The sequence below is a fragment of the Bufo gargarizans genome, chromosome 2 (genome assembly GCF_014858855.1).
Source record: "Bufo gargarizans isolate SCDJY-AF-19 chromosome 2, ASM1485885v1, whole genome shotgun sequence".
Classification (NCBI taxonomy): Eukaryota; Metazoa; Chordata; class Amphibia; order Anura; family Bufonidae; genus Bufo; species Bufo gargarizans.
In genome coordinates this window covers 644,635,247-644,662,451 of record NC_058081.1, presented here as the reverse complement: position 1 = coordinate 644,662,451, position 27,205 = coordinate 644,635,247, and positions in this window count along the sequence as shown.

Genomic DNA, 27,205 nt, shown 5'->3' with positions numbered 1-27,205 from the left:
GTGGAGCAGGGACAGACTGTTAGAGAGTATAGAGACACCAAACGCTAGCTAATAGGGCCACAAAAGACCTTTCAAGGACTGGAATAGGTGTGCTATCGATAGGTGTGACATACTGAGGGGTGTAAAAACTAAAATAGAAAGTATATTATAGTGCATTTGTATTGTGCAGCATTTGTGTGTGGTTCTGCTGAGATACTGCAGTTATACAGAGGGACAAACACAATTGGAACAACTAATTGCAACTGGTGTGATATATCAGTTGCCCCCCGAAAAATCGGATTCAGGCAGGGGTATGATATACCTATAATATAATTTCTATATAGTGCATTTTTATTGTGCAGCATTTGTGTGCAGTTCTGCTGAGATACCGCTGCTATACAGAGGGACAAACGTCATTGGAACAACTAATTGCAACTGGTGTGATATAACAGTTGTCCCCAAAAATATCTGATTGAGGAAGGGGTGCAATATATCTAGAATATAATTTCTATATAGTGCATTTGTATTGTGCAGCAAGGAAATATTTCTCCCAGAAGGGCATCCCTGAACTATATGGCCACGTTGAGCGGCAATTTAATATATCTCTAGCACACAGTGTCGGTGCCAAGATACATCTGACCACAGACACGTGGTCTAGCAAACACTGGCAGGGAAGGTACATAACTTTTACTGCCCACTGGGTGAACCTTCTGACGACCGTCAAGTATGTAACCTGTGGCACCAGTGTGGATTTTGTGTTACCGCCACGGAGTGCATGCAGACCTGCCTCTTCTTCTCCTCCTCCTACTCCATCCTCCATCTCCTCCTCGCCTGACTCCTCCTTTTCCACTGCTACCGCCTCTTCCCCTGCCCCCCCCAAGCTCCCCAGAACTTATTCGACGTGCCAGATGAGACGTTGCCATGCTGTGCTGCGGCTGTTGTGCCTGGAAGTCAAGAGCCACACCGGTCCTGCACTTTTTCAGCTCTGCGTTCACAGGCCGATCCGTGGCTAACCTCGCTCAATTTGACAGTTGGTAAAGTGGTGTGCGACAACGGTGCCAATCTGCTGAGCATGCTCAAACAGGGCAAAATGACACACGTGCCGTGGATGGCACACGTCCTGAACTTAGTCGTGCAGCAATTCGTTGCCAAATACCCCGGATTCCAGGACATCTTGCAGCAGGCCAGGAAAATCTCTGGCCATTTTAGAAGATCTTACATGACCATGGCTCACCTTGCTGACGTTCAGCGGCGACACCACTTGCCTGTCAGACGTCTGATATGTGACTACCCAACACGCTGGAACTCCACCTTGTTAACGACTACCTGTACGAACTCTGCAGCAGGACAGGTTCTGGAGAGCTTGGTTTTTTTTCACCACGCCAGTGGCTGCTCATGTGCAACGCATGCAGACTTCTACGGCCATTTGATAAGATTACCAAACTGGTCAGTCGCACCCAGGGCACCATCAGTAACATCGTACCTTACGCCTTCTTTCTAAAGCGTGCATTGCGTCATGTCAGTTATCAAGCAGTCGAGGAGCAGAAGCAGGAAGATGAGGAAGTCGCAATGCTGAATAAATTCCCAGGGGGGGCTACTCTATCTGAGACAAGTCAGCAGGAGTCTGAAAAGGAGTCAGAGGAGGATGGTGCCTGGGGGAGGAGAAGGAGGAGCTAGAGGAGCAGGCTTTAAACTTTTCTGGGATCTCTGGTGTCCGTGGATGGGGGGATGAGACCGACAATGACATTCTCCTGGGCGATGAGCAGAAGCCAGGCCACTCCACCGCTTCCAATTTAGTGCAAATGGGGGCCTTCATGCTCTAGTGTTTGAAGAGGGACCCCTATATAAAAAACATAAAGGTCAAGGACCTGTACTTGGTGGCAACGTACTTAGACCTCCGGTACAAACACAAAATGGCGGACATGTTACCAGCATCACAGAGGGCTGTCAGAATGCAGCATTTCCAGGCCTTGCAGCGAGAGATGCTGCATTCTGTTGTTGCGGGCGCAGGTAGAGGAAATTTTCACCCACAGAGAAACAGTTGCGATTACCAATCCTGCAAGAAGAGGGCGGTTTGAAGATGTGTTGGTCACTTCTGATATGAGATCATTCTTGCAACCAACCCATCAACAGCCTCAGGGAACGCCAAGACCGACAGGAGTCCGACTACATCGGGTTAACAGCCGATGTGGACGCTCTGAGAAGCGAGGAACCCCTTTGGTTGTATACAGTTATATGGCACCCCTCAATCTGAATTCGGCAGAAGAAGGTATATAGCAATAGCACCCCTCAATCAGTATTTAGTAGAAGGTATATGGCACCCATCAATCAGTATTTGGCGGAAACAGGTATATAACACCCCTCAATCAGTATTTTGTGGAAGCAGGTGTATCACAGCCCTCAATCAGTATTAGGTGGAAAAAGGTATATCGCAATAGCACCCCTCAATCAGTATTTTGTGGAAGAAGGTATATGGCACCCCTCAATCAGTATTTGGCGGAAACAGGTATATAGCACCCCTCAATCAGTATTTGGCAGAAACAGGTATATGGCACCCCTCAATCAGTATTTTGTGGAAGAAGGTATATAGCAATAGCACCCCTCAATCAGTATTTTGTGGAAGAAGGTTATATGGCACCCCTCAATCATTATTTGGCGGAAACAGGTTTATAGCACCCCTCAATCAGTATTTGGTGGAAACAGGTATATGGCACCCCACAATCAGTATTTGGTGGAAGATGGTATATAGCAATAGCACCCCTCAATCAGTATTTTGTGGAAGCAGGTATATCGCAGCCCTCAATCAGTATTTGGTGGAAAAAGGTATATAGCAATAGCACCCCTTAATCAGTATTTAGTGGAAGAGGGTTTATGGCACCCCTCAATCAGTATTTGGTGGAAACAGGTTTATAGCACCCCACAATCAGTATTTGGTGGAAACAGATATATGGCACCCCTCAATCAGTATTTTGTGGAAGCAGGTGTATCACAACCCTCAATCAGTATTTGGTGGAAGAAGGTATATAGCAATAGCACCCCTCAATCAGTTTTTAGGGAAGAAGGTATATGGCACCCCTCAATCAGTATTTGGCAGAAACAGGTATATAGCACCCCTCAATCAGTATTTTGCGGAAACAGGTATATGGCACCCCTCAATCAGTATTTTGGGGAAGAAAGTATATAGCACCCCTCAATCAATATTTTGTGGAAGCAGGTGTATCACAGCCCTCAATGAGTATTTGGTGGAAGAAGGTATATAGCAATAGCACCCCTAAATCAGTATTTAGTGGAAGAAGGTATATGGCACCCCTCAATCAGTATTTTTTGGAAGCAGGTGTATCACAGCCTTCAATCAGTATTTGGTGGAAGAAGGTATATAGCAATAACACCCCTCAATCAGTATTTAGTGGGAAAAGGTGAATGGCACTGCTCAATCAGTATTTGGCGGAAACAGTTATATAGCACCCCTCAATCAGGATTTGGAGGAAACTGGTAAATAGCACCCCTCAATCAGTAATTGGAGGAAACAGGTATATAGCACTCCTCAATCAGGATTTTGTGGAAGAAGGTATATCGCAGCCCTCAAGCAGTTTTTTTGGGGGCAACAGGTATAGCACACCTGTTGCAATTAGTTACTCCAATAGCGTTTGTTTCTCTATCTAGCTGCGGTATCGCAGCAGAACCGCACACAACTGCTGCACAATACGAATGCACTATAATATAATTTCTGTGTTAGAAAGTATATTATAAGTATATCACACCCCTATATATTACACCTATCCATAGCACACCTATACTAGTCCTTAAAAGGACTTTTGTGGCCCTATTAGCTAGCGTTTGGTGTCCCTAACTGTCTCTGCTCCAAAATGCAACCTCTCCCTACACTGGCAAAACACATAATGTAAAATCGCTGCCAGATCGGGTTCTGTTATAGGGTTGGGGGTGTGTCCATGTGCTGAAACGTCTCAATTGGCTGTCCTGTCCCACCCTGATGAATGTGTCATGGGTCAAAGTTCAGCACTATGCCAAAAAATATGGCGCGTGCGAATATCACCATATGTTCGCATGTTCGGCGAATAGCGAAAGTTCGACGCAAAATTACCGCTGGGCGTACCACAAGGCCATCTCTAATCCAGGTTCCTGAAGAGATTAGATCTGGCAAAGGACCAGAGATCAACATGTTTATAATGAAAAGTGAGGAGAGCAGGAAAACTGTCCAGCATTGTAGCCTATATCTATTCAAAACCAGAGAGTTCAGAGATGAACCCCAGCATTTCACGTCCATCCACATATTTTCAGGTTACTATCTCTCCTTGGGGAGAGAGTGCCTTAGTTGGCATGAGGAGACTTATAGGTCATACATGCTCCTCTGGAAATCTAGGAAGAAAGGGATGCCAATGAGCTCTTAACAAACTCTGCCTCTAATTCCACCAGATGTAAGGCAGCTATCCTATAAGTCAGTGATCGACCCTTTAAACAGACCTTGAGACATGACTCTGATATTAAATAAGCCAGCACCTCATCTGCAGACAGCTGTTTTGGGGTGAATGCCTCTCATCAGTGCAAAGCAGAGAGTACTTGCAGTGTCCCACTACGTGCTAAAAGGGGACACTTCAAACTTTTGTGTATGTCATTTTATGCCATTTTCTATTTCCTCTGTAATAGCTGCAAACTCTACACAACAGGCTGGTAACCGTATTACACACAATCACCACTAGGTGGAGCTGTCACATCATTTATATAGGATAGGTCAGGCACAGGAAGGTTGTTGAGATTAGTGAAAGAGAGGAGAGCATGTATATTCTGCTACATTCCAGTGGGGCACAATAGATATTTATCTAAGAAGCCAGACCCAGGACTTATTGTATCCCTTGTTATAGAGCCACTAGCCAGAAACGGAGTGGATTTACGGAAGCAACCTGTTCAAATAATAGAGCAGATGACTAGGGAGACCGCCCTGTTGGTTGCCGAATCTTGGTGATAGAAGAATACCGAAAGGCTGGGTTGTCAGAGCAAGTTAAAGAAGAAAGGAAACTATCACCCTCTCTCTCAGATTGAGTTGGAACCTGCATACCACTGTCTCACAGTGCCTGTTGTCTGGAGTTGCAGCTTGCCCTCATTTTCTGTACCAAGGCATTATTTGCGTGGATGCTACCTACCTCAAGGCAAATATTCAAGTAAAGTTCTTGTTGGTTCAACTCCTGACTATCTCCTTATTCTACCCCATCTCTCATTACACCAACTGGTGCTGGCGTCACGAACACCAGGAACCCTGCCTCCACGGCACCTGAAAAACCACACCACCAAGGGCACCTCAACCACCATCTGGCGGGAGTCCCTGGACAACAGAGTGTGCCCCGAAGGAACTCGTGCTATCCTTCCATTCGCTGCACGCTAGCCCAGGGAGCGCTGCTAACCGTGAGTAAAACTGCTACTATCCCCATCGGCCCACCATAACTCACACATATTGCCCCTGCGGTCCGGTTGCTGCATACTGGCTTAACTGGGTGAGATGCCTAAGTCAGAGTTTGGTTGCATCAGAGGCAGAGCTTAGTAAGAGCTCATATTCATCCCTTTCTTCCCAGAATTCCAGAGGAGCATGTATGGCCTATAAGTCTCCTCATGCCTTCTCCCTAAGTCGCCCTCTCCCCAAGGAGAATTAGTGCCCCCCAAAGGCCTCTCACCCAGTTAAGGTCATGTCACAAGACCTATTTTTAAGGGTTGAACACTGACTTATAGGATAGCTGCCTTACATCTGTTGGCATTAGAGGTAGAGCTTGTTAAGAGCTCATTTGCATCCTTTTCTTCCATCCACATATTCACAGAAGCTGTAATATGAGGTTGGTTGACAGGGTCCTAGGCTGGAGAGTTAGGTCTGGAGAGTTAGAAGAAGCTAGTAATGTCTTTTCAAAAATAAATTAGTGGGTCTGCAAGGTTAGAGGGATTCTCTGCTTTAGGATGTACCTACTTGCTAGACAGGTTCTTTATAGTAAGATGCCCCCCTGCAATCAGCTGTAATTTATGGAGAAAACTGTCCATAAATCTAGCGATACATGTGGGGTAACTGTTGGCTGAATGCTCATTTGCTGAATGCTCTCTAGATTAGAGATGAGTGAATTTCTTAGAAATTCATTTCTGGTCCTATTCTAACAAATCAGGCTGCATATTTTATTCGGGTACAAATTGAAAATGCCTAGATTGCCCTGATAAGGTATCCTATGACTATATCCAACCTATTTTCAAGCTATTAAATGCCAAAACAGTATTAGCAATGTCAAAATGACAGTGACATATACGACTATGTGTAAAGCGATGGCTGCCTGTTTTGGTGGCAGATGCCTTCTTCTCGGTCTTCTGACCTATAAAATGGTGCTCAACATTTGAAGGCGTTGTCTAAATCAAATCTCAAAAGATTTTGAATCAGAATTTTTGGGAAATATAAGACAAATTAGATTTCTTTAGAAAGCGGAATGGAGCCGAAACGGAGGCAAACTGATGCATTCTGAGCACATCCTTTTCCATTCAGAGTGCATTAGGGTAAAATTGATCCATTTTGTACCGCTTGTGTGAAAGTAGCCTTATTCGCTAATTAACTATTTATCCCCATACACATGCCTGCTCTGCTTGGCTGACATCTGCCAGCAGGGGAGAGTCAGTAGACCACCATACACACTAGATGGTTGGCTGATCCAACCAAAATTACTGTGTTCGGACAGCATATATCTTTCATGGGCCAGTCTGGTCCTTCTCCCACTCTTTGCTTACAGACTGCAGCCTTGGCAGAATGTGACCACTACCGCCAATCAGTATCCTCAAAATTTCATTCACAAGCAACATATTTTTTTAACTTTTTGTGTTACTCGTCCTGTTAACTTCATATTAGATGTCTCCCAGTGTATTCATAAAAATATTCCATCTTCTGCCTGAGTAGCTGCCATATTTGCAGGAGCCTTTACTGGTGCTGCTGAACATTGTGACATTACTTAATTTGACATTTCATTCGCTTTGCTAATAAAGTGAGTGAAATGTCAGTAAAAGTTAGATCAACTTGTTAAATGATCTCAGCACAAAGAACTCAGAGTTACCTATTTATAGTGCATGGGATTCTGCCATGCTAATCACACAAAGTCATTAAAATTTAGCCAAAGTCTAGAAGCAAGAAATTAATGCAGCGTTAAAGTTTTTAATTGCGAATCTCTTGACACCGTGCAATATCTGACCATCAATCCCATTAACCATAATGAAAACATTGTTTGCCTTATGTCAGCCCCAGGCTGAATTATCAGAAACCTCCAAGTGGAGCACTCTGGAAATTCTTGAAAAACAAAAGGTGAATGTAAATCTAATATATGAAGCTGAGTGTATGCATGTGTGTGTATGTATGTATGTCCACTAAAGGAATCCGCACCGTCGCATTTACAATCACGAAATTTGGCACACAGGTACATCAGGTGTCAGTGAAGGTTTTACACTGGGTCTCAGCTCTCTAGCATGTACCGTTCCTGAGATATTCCCCCAAAAATGCATTAGCCAATAGAAGCCTGGTCGCATGAACCTTAAGTTTCCTCATACACATAGTTTTACAGCAGGTTTCCATAACAACCCAGCCAATTTTCTTCACTGCTGTAGGTCAGCTTTAATGGGGAAGGACGCTGTGGATGACACAGTTAAGGGGGCAAAAGACGGACTTAAAAAACCCACCCCTAAACCCTGCTAAGCCACACCCCCAACCCAGTTAGGCCACACCCACTCCCACTCTGCAGCTGACGGGGATTGAAAAAATGAAGGCAAAAATCAACAGTCAACTGCAGGGGTGGGAGGGAGGGTGACACACTCAGACAGTACTGTGCTGCTGTCTGAGAGTGAGCTGTTCAAAAGGACAACCCTGTGCCGGATGGAGGACAGTGAGTCTGAAAGCCGGACTGTCCTGCCTAAAACCGGAGCTCTGGGCACATTAGGGACAGGCTGCTGTGGAGGTCACAGTTAAGGGGACGAGGTGTTGTGGAAATTACTGTTAAGGAGATGGGGTACTGTGGAGGTCACTAATAAAGGGGCATCCGCTGTGGAGGTCACTGTTAAGGGGGCGGGATACTGTGGAGGTCACTGTTAAAGGGATGGGCACTGTGGAGGTCTATGTTAAGGGGGCAGAGAATAGTGGAGGTCACAATTAAGGGGACAGTCTGCTATGGAGGTCAGTATTAAGGGGTGGGGTGCTGTAGAGGTTCTGTTAAGGGGGAAGGGTGTTGTGGAGGTCACATTTTAAGCGAACGGAGCTCTGTGGAGGTCACTGTTAAGGGGGTGGGTTATTGTGAAAATCACTGTTAATGAGACGGGGTACTGTGGAGGTCACTAATAAAGGGGCAGCCACTGTGGAGGTCACTGTTAAAGGCGAGGACGCTGTGGATGTTACTGTTAAGGGGGCAGGCCACCATGGAGGTCACTGTTGAAGGGGCGGGGTACTGTAGATGTCCCTGTTATAGCGGATACTGTCGATATCTTTTACACACACAAACATTAAATTAAATAGATTAAATATACCCGTGCAAAGCCGGGTCCTTCTGCTAGTCAATACATAAATTTGATTTTGATTGGCAGCTTAGGTAGGGAAGGTTTGATGTGGGACACCTGACCATCTTGTGTGGTGGAATATTCTACTATGATTTTTGGGAACCTCGACTCACTATTCCGAGGAAGTGCTTTGACAACAAACAAGGGAATTGGCCCAAGGGTCAAGAAAATGAGACCAGTTCTCATAGAATGGGCCTTTTCTTCACCCACTAAATTTTTCTAGGCTGGCGTATTCTTTACCTAAGGCCTCTTTCACACTTGCCGGAATTACACGCCGGATCCGGAAAAACGCAAGTGTACTGAAAGCATTTGAAGACGGATCCGTCTTCAAAATGCTTTCAGTGTTACTATGGCAGCCAGGACGCTATTAAAGTCCTGGTTGCCATAGTAGGAGCGGGGAGCGGGGGAGCAGTATACTTACAGTTCGCGCGGCTCCCGGGGCGCTCCAGAGTGACATCAGAGGGCCCCATGCGCATGGATGACGTGCCATGCGAGCACGTCATCCATGTGCGTGGGGCGCCCTGACGTCATGCGCCGAAACGACGTTTAGCTTAAGGCCGGATCCGGATCAATGCCTTTCAATGGGCATTAATTCCGGATCCGGCCTTGCGGCAAGTCTTCAGGATTTGTGGCCGGAGCAAAAAGCGCAGCATGCTGCGGTATTTTCTCCGGCCAAAAAACGTTCCGTTCCGGAACTGAAGACATCCTGATGCATCCTGAACGTATTTCACTCCATTCAGAATGCATTAGGATAAAACTGATCAGGATTCTTCCGGCATAGAGCCCCAACGACAGAACTCTATGCCGGAAGACAAGAACGCAAGTGTGAAAGAGCCCTAAGTCAGGTGAAATTTCTTCTCTTCAGTGTGACTAGGGGAAATGTAGGAAAAAGACAATTTTAGAAATCACTAAATGGTATCCAGCTAGGGTAGTTGTTACGGTTTTAGCTCCTGGTTTATCTTGGCTCTAATTTGAGCTTGAAATTTCACTTCACACAGAGAGAGGCAAAGTGGAATTGAGATCTATTAGCCTGAGAAGAAGACCTGGGCTAGTATCAGTAGGGGCATATCTATAGAGGGTACGTGGGCAGCATGGTGGCTCGGTGGTTAGCACTGGGGCCCTTGCAGTGCTGGGGTCCTAGATTCGAATGCAACCAAGGACAACTGCATGGAGTTTGTATGTTCTCCTTGTGCTTGCGTCGGTTTCCTCCCACACTCCAAAGACATACTGATAGGGAACTTAGATTGTGAGCCCCATTGGGGACAGCTTGATGCTAATGTCTGTAAAGCGCTGAGGAATATAGCAGCGCTATATACATGTGTAAAATAAATTTTAAAAATAAAATAAATACGTTTCAGCAGTATCCATCCTGGTTGATGAAGGGTGCATCTCCACTACGAGAAGACTCAAGTATAATAAATGGCACGTTGTAGGTGAAGGCTTTCTTACAGTTTTTATTTGGGGTTCAGGAGCTTCAATTTACAAGAGGGAGCCCCGTGACCACAGTGACATTTTTAGGTCAAAATCTTCACAACTGATGTTCTCACCTCGTTTTTGACTGGAAGTGTCAGCTAAATCAGCAGCTAAAATTGCTAAGTCCTGGTGTTGTCATTGTGCTTCAATTAGGAAAGTTGTCTGATCCAAAATGACACCATTGCTGATGTTCATGAAAACTGGAAGACGTCTCTGTAACTGTGAATATCTGTGAGAATGCCATCGTGATGGCAGAAAATTCTGGTTCAAATACTGTACATGATCAGATGTTTAGCTGCATGAAGTGACTTCCCCTCTGTGATCCAAAAAAGCCTAAACTACATAGGGCAATCACCATTTCAAGGAAATTTCATTCTACAATATGGTGAACCAACCACTTTATGCATAATTATCCGCAGTGATGCATTGTTTTAACTTTGAGTGCAATTGTGGCTCCACCATAGTTCTTCAAAGTGAGCGCTAATCTTTTCCAGAGCTCTCTGCTCTAGCCAACAGTGGGTATTCCCCCATATGATATCTATATTCATATTTAACATGTAATCTAGTAAAGAGTGACAACAATTTGACTAATCAGAAATAGTCCGTGGTACCCAGATGTTTATTCCAGACATGTGTAGGGACAAACTATTAATAGGTAAAGATGGTAATGTGCGATGTCCATTATTTCGTCAAAGAAAAATATTTATGGGGTAGTTGCAGAATCAAGACCACTATCACTGAAAACAACTACCTAAAACGTAACTTTTATTAGAGATTATTAAATACGGATCCCTTACAGGGGACCAATGAAAAAATGGACAAACACATAAATGAGCTATTGTAAGCTAGGCAGACGGCCACTGCTATAGGATAGAGGCAAGGGGCAACACGTATATATTCCTGATATCTGTCTCTAATTAGCTCTCAACCTATCCTCAGCCCAGAGATGCACCTGTGTGGTAGGAGCACTCTGTCCACGTGCCTTGACTGCCTGTCCCTAAAAAAGCCCTTACTGATGGTATAGTACACAATACATAATCTATCAAATACCAGAGAGAGGATACATGATTCTTAGTTTACACTTAGTATGATACACAATTCGTACATATCGAGAACAGTATGGATTTATGGTCCCGATCAAACACGATATTAAATTACTCGTCCCAACGCGTTTCCCCTTGTAATATTAAAGGTTCGTCAGGGGACACAAGTATCAAATGATGCCAGTCAGATATCATAGCACGTGTGTCATAAATACACAACAAAAGCAAAGCAAAACAAAAACCAAAACTAAACCAAAAATCTGGGGCACCCTCAACCCAGCACTGGTCTATGAGAGTAATTAGACACCAAAATACGTGTAGCTACTAAGTGTAGATAAACAGTACTGAGAACCAGTATGATACTTATCTGGTGATGCACTTCAGTTTTCTCTCACAGACCGGTGGTGCATGGCTTGAGGGGCTCCAGGGGGCAAAAAGATGTAGCGATGTCCCACTAAGGGCCACACCTGGGGTATCCCTTACCCCTTAGGAGATTTCTACGAAATATGTCCCTCTTATAGAGCAAGTAAACGTGACGCCAGCTGCGGTTAATAAGCAGAAGCACAAGGCTCCCTTTGTAGATGGTAATGTTGGTACCCAGAGGTAGAATTGCCAGAGTGGTGCAGGGTGGCCTACAATCTCTGTAGATGGTTATATACACGTGTCACAGTGTTCCTACTTTGATATCCGTGGATCCCAGACATGATGTGGTATGAAGCAGTGCAAAAGGGGTAATTGAACTTGGATGGTGGACGAGTAGAATAAATGGAGTCCAGGCTTGTAGTAATGTTAAATGTTGCTTTTACTTGGCATAAATTGGTAATCCAAACAGCTTGCAAACGATATCTTGGTCATCAGCAGGTATTGGCTTAACTTTGGCAGGCAAATACTTACTCTGCAATAATCTCAGCTCTGCTATGCTTGGCTGTATAATTAGGAAACTCTTCCTCTTCTGCTGGAACTTTAGTTAGCTGTGCTCTGTAGTCAGTCTCTTACTTATATTGCAATTTGCGGTCCACAGCACGGGCTTCCCACAATCAAGTGCGGATGCAATGCGTTTTTCACTGATGTTTGCTAAGAGAAGTTGTTTGTAAACCTTAAGTTTTTTGCCAGACGCGTATAAAACGCATCAATGCGCATTTCAGCACGCAAAAAAAAACTGAACAACTGAACGCAATCGCAGGCAAAACTGACTTATTTTGAGAGCAAAATTGCGTGTTTTTAACTGAACGCATCTGAAGCGCATCTGGACTGAATCCTGTGAAAGGGACCAAAGTCTTCCATCCAACTGCAAGATATCTTAAAAATGCAACTGTGCATGCACTTCAGCCACTCTTACCGTGTAAAACAAACCCTCCTTGAGCTGCAAAGGCAGAATAGTGTTCCCCGCCATCACCTTATATGCAACGTTTCCACACGTTGCAACTCCACCCTCCACATGTTGGACCAACTATATGAACAGAGGAAGGCTGAGAGCGATGATAAACTCAACTACTATTGAGACTTTCTATGCAGTCAGTTGGCCACTGTCTATGTGTGCCATCGCCCATCCTCACGAAGGTCTGACCAGGGAGACCCTCTGCACTCACTCTCCACTTCTATTGCTGGAGGAGGGGGGCAGGAGCAGCACCAGCTCCATCAGCAGCAACTTAAGTCTTGAGTCTTTAATGTGCACTTTTCTTCACCCGAATACTGAAGAAACTAGCCAGCAGAACCTGAACCAGCATCTGGTGGTATACTTGGACTGCACCCTGTCACCCCAGATCCAAGATCCCCTGGACTACTGGGCAGCCAAATTGAATTGTGGCAGTAACTGGCCGAGTTTGCCATGGACAAGCTTTCCTGCATGGCCAGTAGTATGACATCAGAGCAGGTGTTTAGTGCGATGGGGGCTTTAAGGGCATAGAGAACCTTTCAACATTCTCATTTGCTTTACTGGTCCTCTGATTGCGAGAAATCGTCTTAAAGCATTGATGAAACTAGAAGTGTTCATGGATTCTATTACTTCAATGTGTGTAGCACGTACACTTAAGCATGCAAACGTTTGCTGTCTGCATGACCACCTCTGGTCCTAGGTGCAGTGACTGTCCATGGCCCGAAGACATCCAGACCAACATAAGTAAATGGTGGTTCGGTGCTTGTCCTATCAACTGGAAAATTAGACATTTGTTGATGTTGCAGTTTTCTCTTGCCTTGCGACATTTAATGCAATGGTGAATTATATAAGCAACCTGTCTTTTTGCTCCCAGTATCCAAAGACCTGCGGCTCTTAAAGCACCCTCAGTGAAATGTCTGCCTTGGTGCTTGATTCTTTCATGAAAATGCCGTATCAGCAGTTTAGTAACATGGTTATTGGCAGGAATAATGAGGGGATTCCTTTTTGAAATCACTAACTTAGCCTTGTTTAGGGCGACCAAAAACCCTCAGCATGCCGTGATCGTCAATTACTGGTTTCAAGTTGACAATGGGGCTGCTTTTTGGAATATCTTGCTTGTCATGTATACATTTCAGTTTTACGTGAAAGGCACTCTGCTGTGCGTTACGTATCACAAGCAAGTAAGAGGTTCATGGCACACGTGCCAACTGCAACATTCAGTGTTATGCTTCTCAGAGCAAAAGCAATGTACAATGTGGACTAACCTTGCAATGGTGTGAACAAGCTTTGACCATCTGGAGAAGCATTCAAAGTGGTGACAGCCCAAGCCAGACCCCCTTTCAGACTTGGTGACAAGAGTACTGTCATGCCCCGCCCTGACTATGTGCGGAGGTTGGCCAGAATAGCAGCACGAGTTTAGTGTTTTGTTTTGGAGCCGTGCTGGATCCGCCTCCCATCAGGTGCACTGGGTGGGGTCATTAGTTTAAATAGCACTCCACCCCAGTGCTCTGAGCGGATTATAGGAATCACTGTGGTCTTGGAAGCTAGGAAGGAAGGTTGTCTGTTCCAGCTCAGAAAGATAAGTGTGGTTTCAAGTTTCGTTGTTTGCTGTCTTGGTTGTTTTGTGTCATCTCTCCCATCCAGGTTCCGTGCGAGCAGGCTGCTCCTATTTCCCCTCCTCACCATGTCAGGGAATTTAGGGTGATTCAGCCCTGGCACGGGGACACATCATACCTACCACTAAGGTCTGTATGTGGGCTGAGCAGTAGTGATGTCCCGACTCCCGAACTATTCGTCAGCGAATAGTTCCCGGCGAACATAACTTGTTCGCGTTCGCCGCTGCGGGCGAACATATGCGATGTTTGGTCCGCCCCCTATACATCATCATTGAGTAAACTTTGACCCTGTACCTCACAGTCAGCAGACACATTCCAGCCAATCAGCAGCAGACCCTCCCTCCCAGACCCTTCCACCTCCTGGACAGCATCCATTTTAGATTCATTCGGAAGCTACATTCACAGTGAGAGGAGGGACAGTATTGCTGCTGCTGATTCAATAGGGAAAGCGTTAGCTAGGGCATTGTTCTGTGTCCACAGACTCATCTGATATAAGGACAGCATCCAGACAGCACCCCAAAGAGCCCTTTTCAGGGCTGGCACATCAGTGTGCTTTTTTTTTAATATATATATATATATTGCAGTTGCCTGGCTGCCCGTGTGTGAGAGGCTGCAGGCTCAGTCACAGACAGCACTGTGTGCACAGTGCACACCATTCATATAGGGTGTGACAGATAATACCTTGCAGATAAATAAAAATTCTATTTAATATTTTTCTGTGACATAATCACATTTGCAAGCCCGTGTGTGTCAGGGCCACACATACTGTATACTGCTAGTGGCTAGGCTTGCACTCATACCGTTACAGGGTGTCATTCACTCAAATACCTTGCAGATAAAAAAAAATCTATTTACATTTTTTCTGTGATATAATCACATTTGCAAGCCCGTGTGTGTCAGGGCCACACATACTGTATACTGGCCACTGGCTAGTGGCTAGGCCTGCACTCATACCGTTAGAGGGTGTCATTCACTCAAATACCTTGCAGATAAAAAAAAAATCTATTTACATTTTTTCTGTGATATAATCATATTTGCAAGCCCGTGTGTGTCAGGGCCACACATACTTTATACTGCTAGTGGCTAGGCCTGCACTCATACCGTTACAGGGTGTCATTCACTCAAATACCTTGCAGATAAAAAAAATATATTAAAAATTTTTCTGTGATATAATCACATTTGCAAGCCCGTGTGTGTCAGGGCCACACATACTGTACTGTGCCCACTGCCCAGTGCCCACCACTTATATAGGTTGGCACAGTACCTTGCACGCATAGTACCACTTCACATAAAAAAAATGACAGGAAGAGGCAGGCCACCCCGCAGTGGTCGTGGTGCTGTGATTTCCACTGGCCCTGGAATAATGCCCAGTGTTCAGAGGCCACGTACCCTGAACCCAAAAAATTCGGAGAAAATAGTTGACTGGCTTACACAGGACACCCAATCTTCAACAGCTTCCGCTAAGAACCTTGACGCACCATCCTCCTCCAGCTCAGCTTTGGTCACCTGCTCTCAAGTTACCACTCGCCCGCCGCCACCACCACCACTACCACCACAGCCACCACAGCTGCTTCACTTGATCCCTCAGAGGAGTTATTTACACATCAGTTGGATGAAATTAGTGATGCGCAAACATTATTGCCAGGGGATGTAGATAACAGGGATATGTCTCAGTCAGGCAGCATTACACATATGGACGTACAGTGTGATGATGATGATGATGTTGTACCCGCTGCTGCTTCCTTTGCTGAGGTGTCAGATACAAGTGAAGTGGTTGATGATGACGATGTGTCCGTGGATGCCACGTGGGTGCCTGCTCGAAGAGAAGACGAAGAGGGGGAAAGTTCAGAAGGGGAGACAGAGAGAAGGAGGAGACGAGTCGAAAGCAGAGGGGGGGTCGTCGCAAGGAGCTAGTGGCACAGTCAGACAGCATGTATCGGCACCCGGGGTCAGTCAGACAGCATGCCAATCAACGCATGCTGTTACCACCACCAGAATGCCGTCATTGCAAAGCTCAGCAGTGTGGCATTTTTTTTGTGTGTCTGCCTCTGACAACAGCGATGCCATTTGCAACCTGTGCCAAAAGAAACTGAGTCGTGGGAAATCCAACACACACCTAGGTACAACTGCTTTGCGAAGGCACATGATCGCACATAACAAACGCCTATGGGATCAACACATGATGACGAGTAGAAGCAGCACACAAGCTCAAAGCCACCATCCTCCTCCTGGTCCAGAATCTTCAGCCACGTCAACCACTGCTGTCCTCCTTGCCCCCTCTCAACCACCCGCCACTCCGCCTCGCACCTTTAGCAGTTCCATCTCATCTGCCCACAGTCAGGTGTCTGTAAAGGAAATGTTTGAGCGTAAGAAGCCAATGTCACAGAGTCACCCCCTTGCCCGGCGTCTGACAGCTGGCTTGACGGAACTCTTAGCCCGCCAGCTTTTACCATACCAGCTGGTGGAGTCTGAGGCCTTAAAAAAAATTGGCGCTATTGGGATGTTAAATATAGTCCAGCATTTCTTAATTTTGTAAGAGATGCTTCAGAAGGAGCCAACAAAATATGGAGAGTTCTTGATGAAAGATAAAAGTTAAAAGGATTTAATTTGCATAAAAAGAAACAGTTACAAAGTTTAAGAAGAGAAAAATATAAAGTACAGCAGATGAATAACAAAAGATAACAAGCAAGCAATAAACTAATTTAAAATGAGTGAAGAAAAGGTAATTCCCTTAAAGTAACGTGTATGTGTGAATGTGTGTGTGTAGAGAGCAACAGGTGTCTTGTCAAAGAATGCTCTGCCAATGTCATGGGACAAAGCCTTTTTATAGGTTGACTCTCCATAGAGTTACATTGTATCCTAAATTTACCATTCTAACAGACATATATGGTAAACAAGTAAAACCTCTTATATCATGGTTTTTTAAGTATTCCTTATTAGTAAAGCTAACAAATAATATGCTGAGGAGGAGGATTCCTAACCTTTTCAAATACTATTGTCGTCTCAAGAACTGTCAAAATTGACACTTCACACAAGTGCTGATCTTTCATGGTTCTTGAAATACCCTATCCTACTAAAAAGTGTTAGTATGTTATTTTACATGGGACACCACAGTGGAAGGTACTCTGACGATTTTTTTTTTCTAATAAGGCAATCCCAAACCTCTACTCAGTGATTGAAAAGGAAGTCATGGCATCTCTGGCATACAGTGTTGGGGCAAGGGTCCATCTGACCACTGATACCTGGTCTGCAAAGCACGGTCAGGGCAGGTAGATCACCTACACTGCGCATTGGGTCAACCTGCTGACGGCTGCCAAGCATGGAATGCGTGGCTCTGCAGCGGAGTTGGTGACACCGCAACGACTTGCAGGCAGGCCTACTGCCACCTCCTCTACTCCTCCTACTCCATCCTCTTCCATAACCTCCTCGGCTGAGTCCTCTTCTGCTGGCTGCGGCGTCTGGCTGCACATCAACTGAATCCCCCCAGCTCCCCAGGGGCTATTCCACATCCCGGATACGACAGTGTCACGCTGTCTTGGGGTTGACTTGCCTGAAAGCAGAGAGCCACACCGGACCAGCACTCCTGTCCGCCCTGAACGCACAGGTGGATCAGTGGCTGACCCCGCACCAACTGGAGATCGGCAAAGTGGTGTGTGAAAATGGAAGCAATTTGTTGGCGGCATTGAATTTGGGCAAGTTGTCACATGTGCCATGCATGGCACATGTGTTGAATCTCATCGTACAACGCTTTGTGTCTAAGTACCCAGGCTTACAGGATGTCCTCAAGCAGGCCAGGAAGGTGTGTGGCCATTTCAGGCGTTCCTACATGGCCATGGCACACTTTTCAGACATTCAGTGGGGAAACAACATGCCAGTGAGGCGCTTGATTTGTGACAGCACGACACGTTGGAATTCAACACTCCCAATGTTCGACCGCCTGCTCCAACAAGAAAAAGCCGCCAATTAGTATTTGTATGACCGGGGTGCTAGGACAGCCTCTGCGGAGCTGGGAATTTCTTTGCCACGTTACTGGACGCTCATGCGCAATGCCTGTAGGCACATGCGTCCTTTTGAGGAGGTGACAAACCTAGTCAGTCGCACCGAAGGCACCATCAGCGACCTCATCCCATTTGTTTTCTTTCCGGAGCGTGCCCTGCGAAGAGTGCTGGATCAGGCTGTAGATGAGCGTGAAGAGGAAGAGGAAGAGCTGTGGTCACCATCACCACCAGAAACAGCCTTGTCATCATCGCTTGCCGGACCTGCGGCAACGCTGCAAGAGGAGTATGAGGAAGAGGAGTCAGAGGAGGAATGTGGCTTTGAGGAGGAGGAAGACCAACCACAGCAGGCATCCCAGGGTGCTCGTTGTTGTCACCTATCTGGGACCCGTGGTGTTGTACGTGGCTGGGGGGAAGAACAGACCGTCAATGACATCAGTGAGGAGGAGGAACGGGAAATGAGTAGCTCGGCATCCAACCTTGTGCAAATGGGGTCTTTCATGCTGTCGTGTCTATTGAGGGACCCTCGTATAAAAAGGATGAAGGAGAACGACCTGTACTGGGTGGCCACACTACTAGACCCCCGGTATAAGCAGAAAGTGGCGGAAATGTTACTAAATTACCAGAAGTCAGAAAGGATGCAGCAGTTCAAAGCCAAACTAAAAAATATGCTTTACACAGCTTATAAGGGGGATGTCACAGCACAACGGGAATCTAACAGGGGAAGAGGGGAAAGAAATCCTCCTCCTACCACGACCACGGCGGCAAGGACAGGACGCTTTACAGATGCGTTGTTGATGGAGGACATGCAGAGCTTTTTCAGTCCTACACATCGCCACAGCCCTTCGGGATCCAGCCTTAGAGAACGACTCGACCGACAGGTAGCAGACTACCTCGCCTTAACTGCAGATATCGACACTGTGAGGAGCGATGACTTGACTACTGGGTGTGCAGGCTTGACCTGTGGCCTGAGCTATCCCAGTTTGCGATAGAACTTCTGGCCTGCCCCGCTTCAAGTGTCCTGTCAGAAAGGACCTTCAGTGCAGCGGGAGGCATTGTCACTGACAAAAGAAGTCGCCTCGGTCAAAAAAGTGTTGATTACCTCACCTTCATTAAGATGAATGAGGCATGGATCCCGAAGGGACTGACAGTAGGGGATACGTTTAACTAACAAAAGGCCTGATGACATGCCTTGGCCTCAAAATGGTCCCCACGCTGCTGTATTTAATGTCTGCATACCGGATGACTTTCGTGAATTCTCCGCCACCAACTAGGGTTCAAGCCGCAATGTTTTAGTCACCTTTCTGCCTTGAAAACATCAATTTTTCTGGCCACTGCTACAACAGCGGCTGCAACAATAACATTGTTTTTCAGGCATGTGTACATGCCTAATTTTTCTGGCCTCTGGTGCTGCACTGTGGCTGCAAAAACAAAACAAAAAAAAAAAGGCACATACAAGTGTCAATTCCCCTTTCGTGATCGTTACCTTGTTGTGGTGAAGGGGCTTGCGTATCACAATGAAGCGATCATCACCTCTATGAGACCAAAAGCGATCGGCTGGATGTTTTTTCATAGAAAAAACTTAAATTTTTTTATTTATTTTTTTAAGTTGTATGGGTGGGTTTTTAATACATAAAATAAGAAAATCATAATAAAGTATCTTAGTTTATTAGAAATAATGCAGACAATTTAAAAAATCCCCATCAATTCCAATACAAATCAAGTACAAAGCTCAGAACTAAATTATTCCAGGATGTCGTAATGGGTCGTTAATTCGACAATGGTTAATCAATTCGACACACGTCCCCGGATAGGGGACGTAACAGGGATTAAACTGATAGGAATAGTACTAGTTAAGACACCACTCATATAGGGTGTCACAGCACATTGCTCCGTGCATGCGCAGTGCCCCAACTTGGGAGTAAGAGGACCGACCAAGCTGCTTTTTCCATCTCCCGGTTCCTAAAATCAATTCAGTTTGGTGTATCAGAGTTTGGTCTGTCACTGTGAAGGCAGTCGAAGGTACCCGGCCTAAATTTTTTTGCACAAAAGGCAATTCCACCCTGATATGGGACGTAACAGGGATTAAACTGATGAGAATAGTACTACAGAAAATACTACTCATATCGGGTGTGACAATAAAATGGCACGGCGCAGATGCAGTGACCGTGGCGTGGATTCAAACAAAGGGGAGGGAGCCAGCGTTTTTTTAACCATCTCCCCCGTTCGAAAAATCTATTCAATTCACCTTTCCAGGACCCTTGGTGTTGTACCTGGGTGGAGGAAGAAACCTTAAATGACATCAACGGGACATGGCTAGCTTGGCATCCAACCTTGTACAAATGGGGAGTTTGCGGTTGGGCAAATAGACTGTTTGCGGTGCATTAAAAGGGGAGTTTGGTCTGTCAATGTCTGTGAAGCGGGCGTAACCCTTACACTACCTGATCGATACAACATCATACCTGATCGTATACACACACTGGATGTTTTAAACCACGTTGTTCAAAAAAAATATTGGATTGTTAGGTGATTTATGCCCTTTATGGATTAAAATCCAACTCTGCGTCAACTATGTAATTTTCCATGGGAGTTTTGCCATGGATCCCCCTCTGGCATGCCACAGTCCAGGTATGAGTCCCCTTGACACAACTTTTCCATCACTATTGTGGCTATGGCGGTTCGCCCGGTTCGCCCGTTCGCGAACATTTGTAGAAATTCGCGTTCGCCGTTCGCGAACTGAAAATTTTATTTTCGCGACATCTCTACTGAGCAGTGCAGGGAGAGAGGTCAGGGATTAGCTAGGAGGTGACCCTGCCTCTCGCCTCTCACCTGGCTGGTGGTTTATCTGTGAGTCTGAGTGCACGTCCGTCGTGACATTATAATCCGCCCTAACTTTGACTGTCATTACTCAGCGGTTTTGCGATGGCGTCAATTGAAGCATTAGTTAACCGCATGCAGGGGCTATCCCTAGAGGTTGTGGAGCTACGTGGTTTGGTCACACGGTGTCAGAATGCTCTGGCATCTGGTGCAGGTCAAATTTGTGTGGAGCCTAAAGTGGCTCTTCCTGATTGATTTTCAGGGGGTACGGATGACTTTATTTGTTTTAGGGAGTCCTGCAAATTGTACTTTCAGCTGCGTCCATCGTCGTCAGGTGATGAGAGCCAAAGGATAGGTATAATTATTTCTCTGCTTAAAGGGGACGCGCAATCCTGGGCCTTTTCTCTGCCACCTGGTTCTCAGGCCCTCCGGTCGGTGGAGGAAATTTTTAAGGCTCTGGGAATAATCTACGATGACCCAGATCGGGTCTCGATGGCAGAGTCGAGATTACGTAATTTGTTTCAGGGGGATCATACTGCAGAGGCTTACTGTGTTGAGTTTAGGAGATGGGCTACTGAATCAGAGTGGAATGATCCTGTGTTACGTAGTCAGTTTTGTCAGGGGTTATCTAAAAGATTGAAGGATGCCCTTGCTTTTCATGAATACCCAGACTCTTTGGAGAACGCCATGTCTTTAGCAGTACGGCTAGATAGACGTATCAGAGAGAGGTGTAGGGCTCCCTCCGCGCAAGGGATCCCTTCTGTGAGTGGTTTCGTCTCTACTGCCTCCCCGGGTGATGTTACAGGTAACTCTGGGGTAGCGGAGGAACCCATGCAGTTGGGTCAGGTTTCTTGCCATTCTGATAGTAGAGACTTTAGGAAATTGCACAAACTATGTTACTATTGTGGAAAGAGTGGTCATTTTATTTTTGCTTGTCCTTATGTTAAACCGCAGGTGGAAGAGAAAAATAAAAAATAAAAAAACTTCCCTGACACTTGGTAGCATGAATGGTGTGGTGGAGCAGGCAGGTATGCAAGCTCCCTGCAGTTCCCGTTTTCTCCTTCCAGCTATGGTGGCGCTAGAGTCAAGAATTTTTTTGTTGTTGAGGTATTCCTTGATTGTGGTGCTGGGGTAAACCTAATTGACTTTCTTTTCCTTCAAAATCTAGGACTAAGTACTTGCACTTTAGAAAACGAGATTCGTGTTTTTGCAATTGACTCTTCCCCTCTTTCTCAAAGGAGCCTTACTCACATTGTTCATGGTATTCACTTAAGGGTGGGTGATTCACATGTTGAAATTATTTCTTGTTTTGTCATGAAGGATTTGCCAGCTCCTATAGTTTTGGGGTTGCCATGGTTGACTAAACATAACCCAATTATAGACTGGCAAGCGAGACAAATCATTGGTTGGAGTGATTTTGTTCGGATAATTGTCTTGGCACATCTATCTCTGGTGTGTCCATTACGGCTTTACCTCAGTATCTCTCAGATTTTTCGGATGTCTTTTCGGAGGGTGGGCCTCAGGAATTGCCCCCTCATCGAGACTATGATTGTCCAGTCAATCTCATTCCGGGGGCTCAGTTGCCAAAGTCTTGGCTTTACAACCTCTCTCAACCCGAAAGAGAGGTCATGCAAAAGTATGTCGCCGAGAGTTTGGCAAAAGGTCATATTAGACCATCTAAGTCTCCAGTGGCAGTAGGTTTGTTCTTTGTGAAGAAAAAGTATGGATCACTGAGACCGTGTTTGGATTTCCGGGAATTGAACCGTATTACAGTCCGGGATCCATATCCCCTGCCTTTGATCTCTGATCTTTTTGATCAGATTGTTGGAGCCAAGGTGTTCTCCAAGTTGGATTTGAGAGGGGCCTACAATCTGATCAGAATCAAGGAGGGGGATGAGTGGAAAACGGCCTTCAATACGCACAAGGGTCATTTTGAGAACCTGGTTATGCCTTTTGGGTTGACGAACGCGCCAGCAGTATTTCAGCGATTCGTCAATGACATTTTTCATCATTTGGTGGGGAGGTTCGTAGTAGTTTACCTGGATGACATTTTAATTTATTCTCCTGATCTGAAGACCCATCAGGATCATGTGAGACAGGTTTTGACGATCCTTCGGGAGAATAAATTATATGCCAAATTGGAGAAATGTTTGTTTGCGGTGCAAGAGCTTCCGTTCTTGGGATACCTGCATTCTGATTCTGGTTCTCGTATGGACCCCGAAAAGGTCCGGGTGGTTCTGGAATGGGACCGACCAGAGAATCAGAAAGCTTTGATGCAGTTCTTGGGGTTTACGAATTATTATAGAAAATTTATTTTGAACTATAATAGTAAAACCTCTCACTGATATGACCAAGAAGGGCGCCGACGTTTCTGTCGGCATTGCAGGCCTTTTCAGCTATTAAGGAGCGGATGTGTCTCAGCCATTCGTAGTGGAGGTTGATGCATCAGAGGTGGGGGTTGGAGCGGTGCTGTCACAGGGTTCATCCCCTGGCAAGTGGGTCCCGTGTGCCTTTTTCTCCAAGAAGCTCTCGGTCGCCGAGAGGAATTATGATGTTGGAGATAGAGAGTTGTTGGCTATCAAGTTGGCCTTTGAGGAATTGCGTCACTGGTTGGAAGGGGCGTCACACTCCGTTACGGTATATACAGACCATAAGAATTTGGCTTACCTGCAATCTGCCAAGCGTCTGAACCCTAGGCAGGCCAGATGGTCACTGTTTTTCACCAGGTTCAATTTTGTGGTTACCTTTCGCCCAGGGGTCAAGAACGTCAAGGCAGATGCCTTGTCTCGCAGCTTTCCTGGGGAGGTGATTCAGAGGATCCTGCGCCGATTTTAGCGGATGGGGTGGTGGTCTCCACTCTGTACCCTGAATTGGAGATGGAAGGCCTGCGATAGAAGGTGTTCAAGGAACATCACGATACTGTCCTTTCTGGACATCCTGGTGGTGAGTCCACCTGTGATCTGGTGTCCCGGAGGTTCTGGTGGCCAGGGTTACGTAAGAGCATTGAGAATTACGTGACAGCTTGTGAAACCTGCGCTCGGTCAAAGGTTGCTCATACTCGACCGACTGGTTCACTTCTTCCATTGTCTATTCCGTCTCGTCCTTGGACGCACTTGTCTATGGACTTTATTACGGATCTGCTGAGTTCCTCCGGGAGAACAGTGATTTTGGTGGTAGTTGACCGTTTCAGTAAAATGGCTCACTTTATATCACTAACTAGTCTGCCTAACGCTAAGACTCTTGCGCAGATTTTTGTGGATAATATTGTGAAATTGCACAGTATTCCTTCGGATGTGGTCTCTGATAGGGGCACGCAGTTTGTCTCCAGGTTTTGGAGGGCGTTCTGCTCTCGGCTTGGCATTCAACTTTCATTCTCTTCGGCTTTTCATCCGCAGTCGAATGGTCAGACGGAGCGTACTAATCAAAACCTGGAGACCTACTTAAGGTGCTTTGTGGCTGAGAATCAGGAGGACTGGTCCTCATTCTTGTCCTTAGCAGAATTTGCGTTGAATAACCGTAGGCAGGAGTCCACGGGTAAGTCGCCATTTTTTGGCGCATACGGTTTCCATCCTCAGTTTGGTACCTTTTCTGGGACTGGTTCCTCTGGGATGCCAGAGGAGGAGAGATTCTCTTCTGCGTTATCCTCCATCTGGCGGAGGATTCAAGGGAATTTGGAGAAGATGGGTGAGAGGTATAAGCGAATGGCTGACAAGAGACGTGTGACTGGTCCGGACCTGAGTGGGTGATCTGGTGTGATTGTCCACTAAAAATATCAAATTGAGAGTGCCATTTTGGAAACTGGGTCCAAGATTTATTGGTCCGTATAAAATTTCTGCGGTGATCAATCCTGTAGTGTTTCGGCTGGATCTTCCGCAGACTTGGAGGATCCATGATGTGTTCCACAGGTCTTTACTAAAAAAATACGTGAAACCGGTGGAACCATCGCCATTGCCTCCTCCACCTGTTCTAGTCGAGGGAAACTTGGAGTTCGAGATCTCCAGGATTCTCGACTCTAGAATTCTTCGGGGTTCCCTTCAGTACCTGGTACAATGGAGGGGATACGGCCCTGAGGAGAGGATGTGGGTTCCGGCACTGGATGTCAACGCCAGCCGACTGGTGAGGGCTTTTCATAGGTCCCATCCAGATAAGGTTGGTCCGGGGTGTCCGGAGGTCACCCGTAGAAGGGTGGGTACTGTCATGCCCCGCCCTGACTATGTGCGGAGGTCGGCCAGAATAGCAGCACGAGTTTAGTGTTTTATTTTGGAGCCGTGCTGGATCCGCATCTCATCAGGTGCACTGGGTGGGGTCATTAGTTTAACCGGCTCCCGACTGCTGAACGCACAGATGCGTCCGGGAGGCGGTCGATTCATTCCTCCTGGACGCATCCGCGCGTCATCTCGCGAGAGGCGAGATTTCCTGTGAACACTCGCACACAGGCGCGCGCGTTCACTGGAACGGAAGGTAAGCAAGTGGATCTCCAGCCTGCCAGCGGCGATCGTTCGCTGGCAGGCTGGAGATCCACTCGCTTACCTTCCGTTCCTGTGAACGCGCGCGCCCGTGTGCGAGCGTTCACAGGAAATCTCGCCTCTCTCGATTTTTTTTAACCCCTAACAGGTATATTAGACGCTGTTTTGATAACAGCGTCTAATATATCTGCTACCTGGTCCTCTGGTGGTCCCTTTTGCTTGGATCGACCACCAGAGGACACAGGTAGCTCAGTAAAGTACCACCAAACACCACTACACTACACTACACTACACCCCCCGTCACTTATTAACCCCTTATGAACCCCTGATCACCCATGATCACCCCATATAGACTCCCTGATCACCCCCCTGTCATTGATCACCCCCCTGTCATTGATCACCCCCCTGTAAGGCTCCATTCAGACATCCGTATGATTTTTACGGATCCACGGATACATGGATCGGATCCGCAAAACACATACGGACGTCTGAATGGAGCCTTACAGGGGGGTGATCAATGACAGGGGGGTGATCACCCCATATACACTCCCTGATCACCCCCTGTCATTGATCACCCCCCTGTCATTGATCACCCCCCTGTAAGGCTGCATTCAGACGTCCATATGATTTTTACGGATCCACGGATACATGGATCGGATCCGCAAAACACATACGGACGTCTGAATTGAGGCTTACAGGGGGGTGATCAATTTCAGGGGGGTGATCACCCATATAGACTCCCTGATCACCCCCCTGTCATTGATCACCCCCCTGTAAGGCTCCATTCAGATGTCCGTATGATTTTTACGGATCCTGTCATTGATCACCCCCCTGTAAGGCTCCATTCAGACGTCCGTATGATTTTTACGGATCCACGGACACATGGATCGGATCCGCAAAACACATACAGACGTCTGAATGGAGCCTTACAGGGGGGTGATCAATTTCAGGGGGGTGATCACCCATATAGACTCCCTGATCACCCCCCTGTCATTGATCAACCCCCTGTCATTGATCAACCCCCTGTAAGGCTCCATTCAGACGTCCGTATGATTTTTGCAGATCCACGGATACATGGATCGGATCCGCAAAACACATACAGACGTCTGAATGGAGCCTTACAGAGGGGTGATCAATGACAGGGGGGTGATCACCCATATAGACTCGCTGATCACCCCCATGTCATTGATCACCCCCCTGTAAGGCTCCATTCAGACGTCCGTATGATTTTTGCGGATCTACGGATACATGGATCGGATCCGCAAAACACATACGGACGTCTGAATGGAGCATTACAGGGGGGTGATCAATGACGGGGGGTGATCACCCATATAGACTCCCTGATCAGCCCCCGTATGATTTTTACGGATCCACGGACACATGGATCGGATCCGCAAAACACATACAGACGTCTGAATGGAGCCTTACAGGGGGGTGATCAATTTCAGGGGGGTGATCACCCATATAGACTCCCTGATCACCCCCCTGTCATTGATCACCCCCCTGTAAGGCTCCATTCAGACATTTTTTTGGCCCAAGTTAGCGGAAATTATTATTATCATTTTTTTCTTACAAAGTCTCATATTCCACTAACTTGTGTCAAAAAATAAAATCTCACATGAACTCACCATACCCCTCACGGAATCCAAATGCGTAAATTTTTTTAGACATTTATATTCCAGACTTCTTCTCACGCTTTAGGGCCCCTAAAATGCCAGGGCAGTATAAATACCCCACATGTGACCCCATTTCGGAAAGAAGACACCCCAAGGTATTCCGTGAGGGGCATATTGAGTCCATGAAAGATTTAAATTTTTGTCCCAAGTTAGCGGAAAGGGAGACTTTGTGAGAAAAAAACAAAAAAAAAAATCAA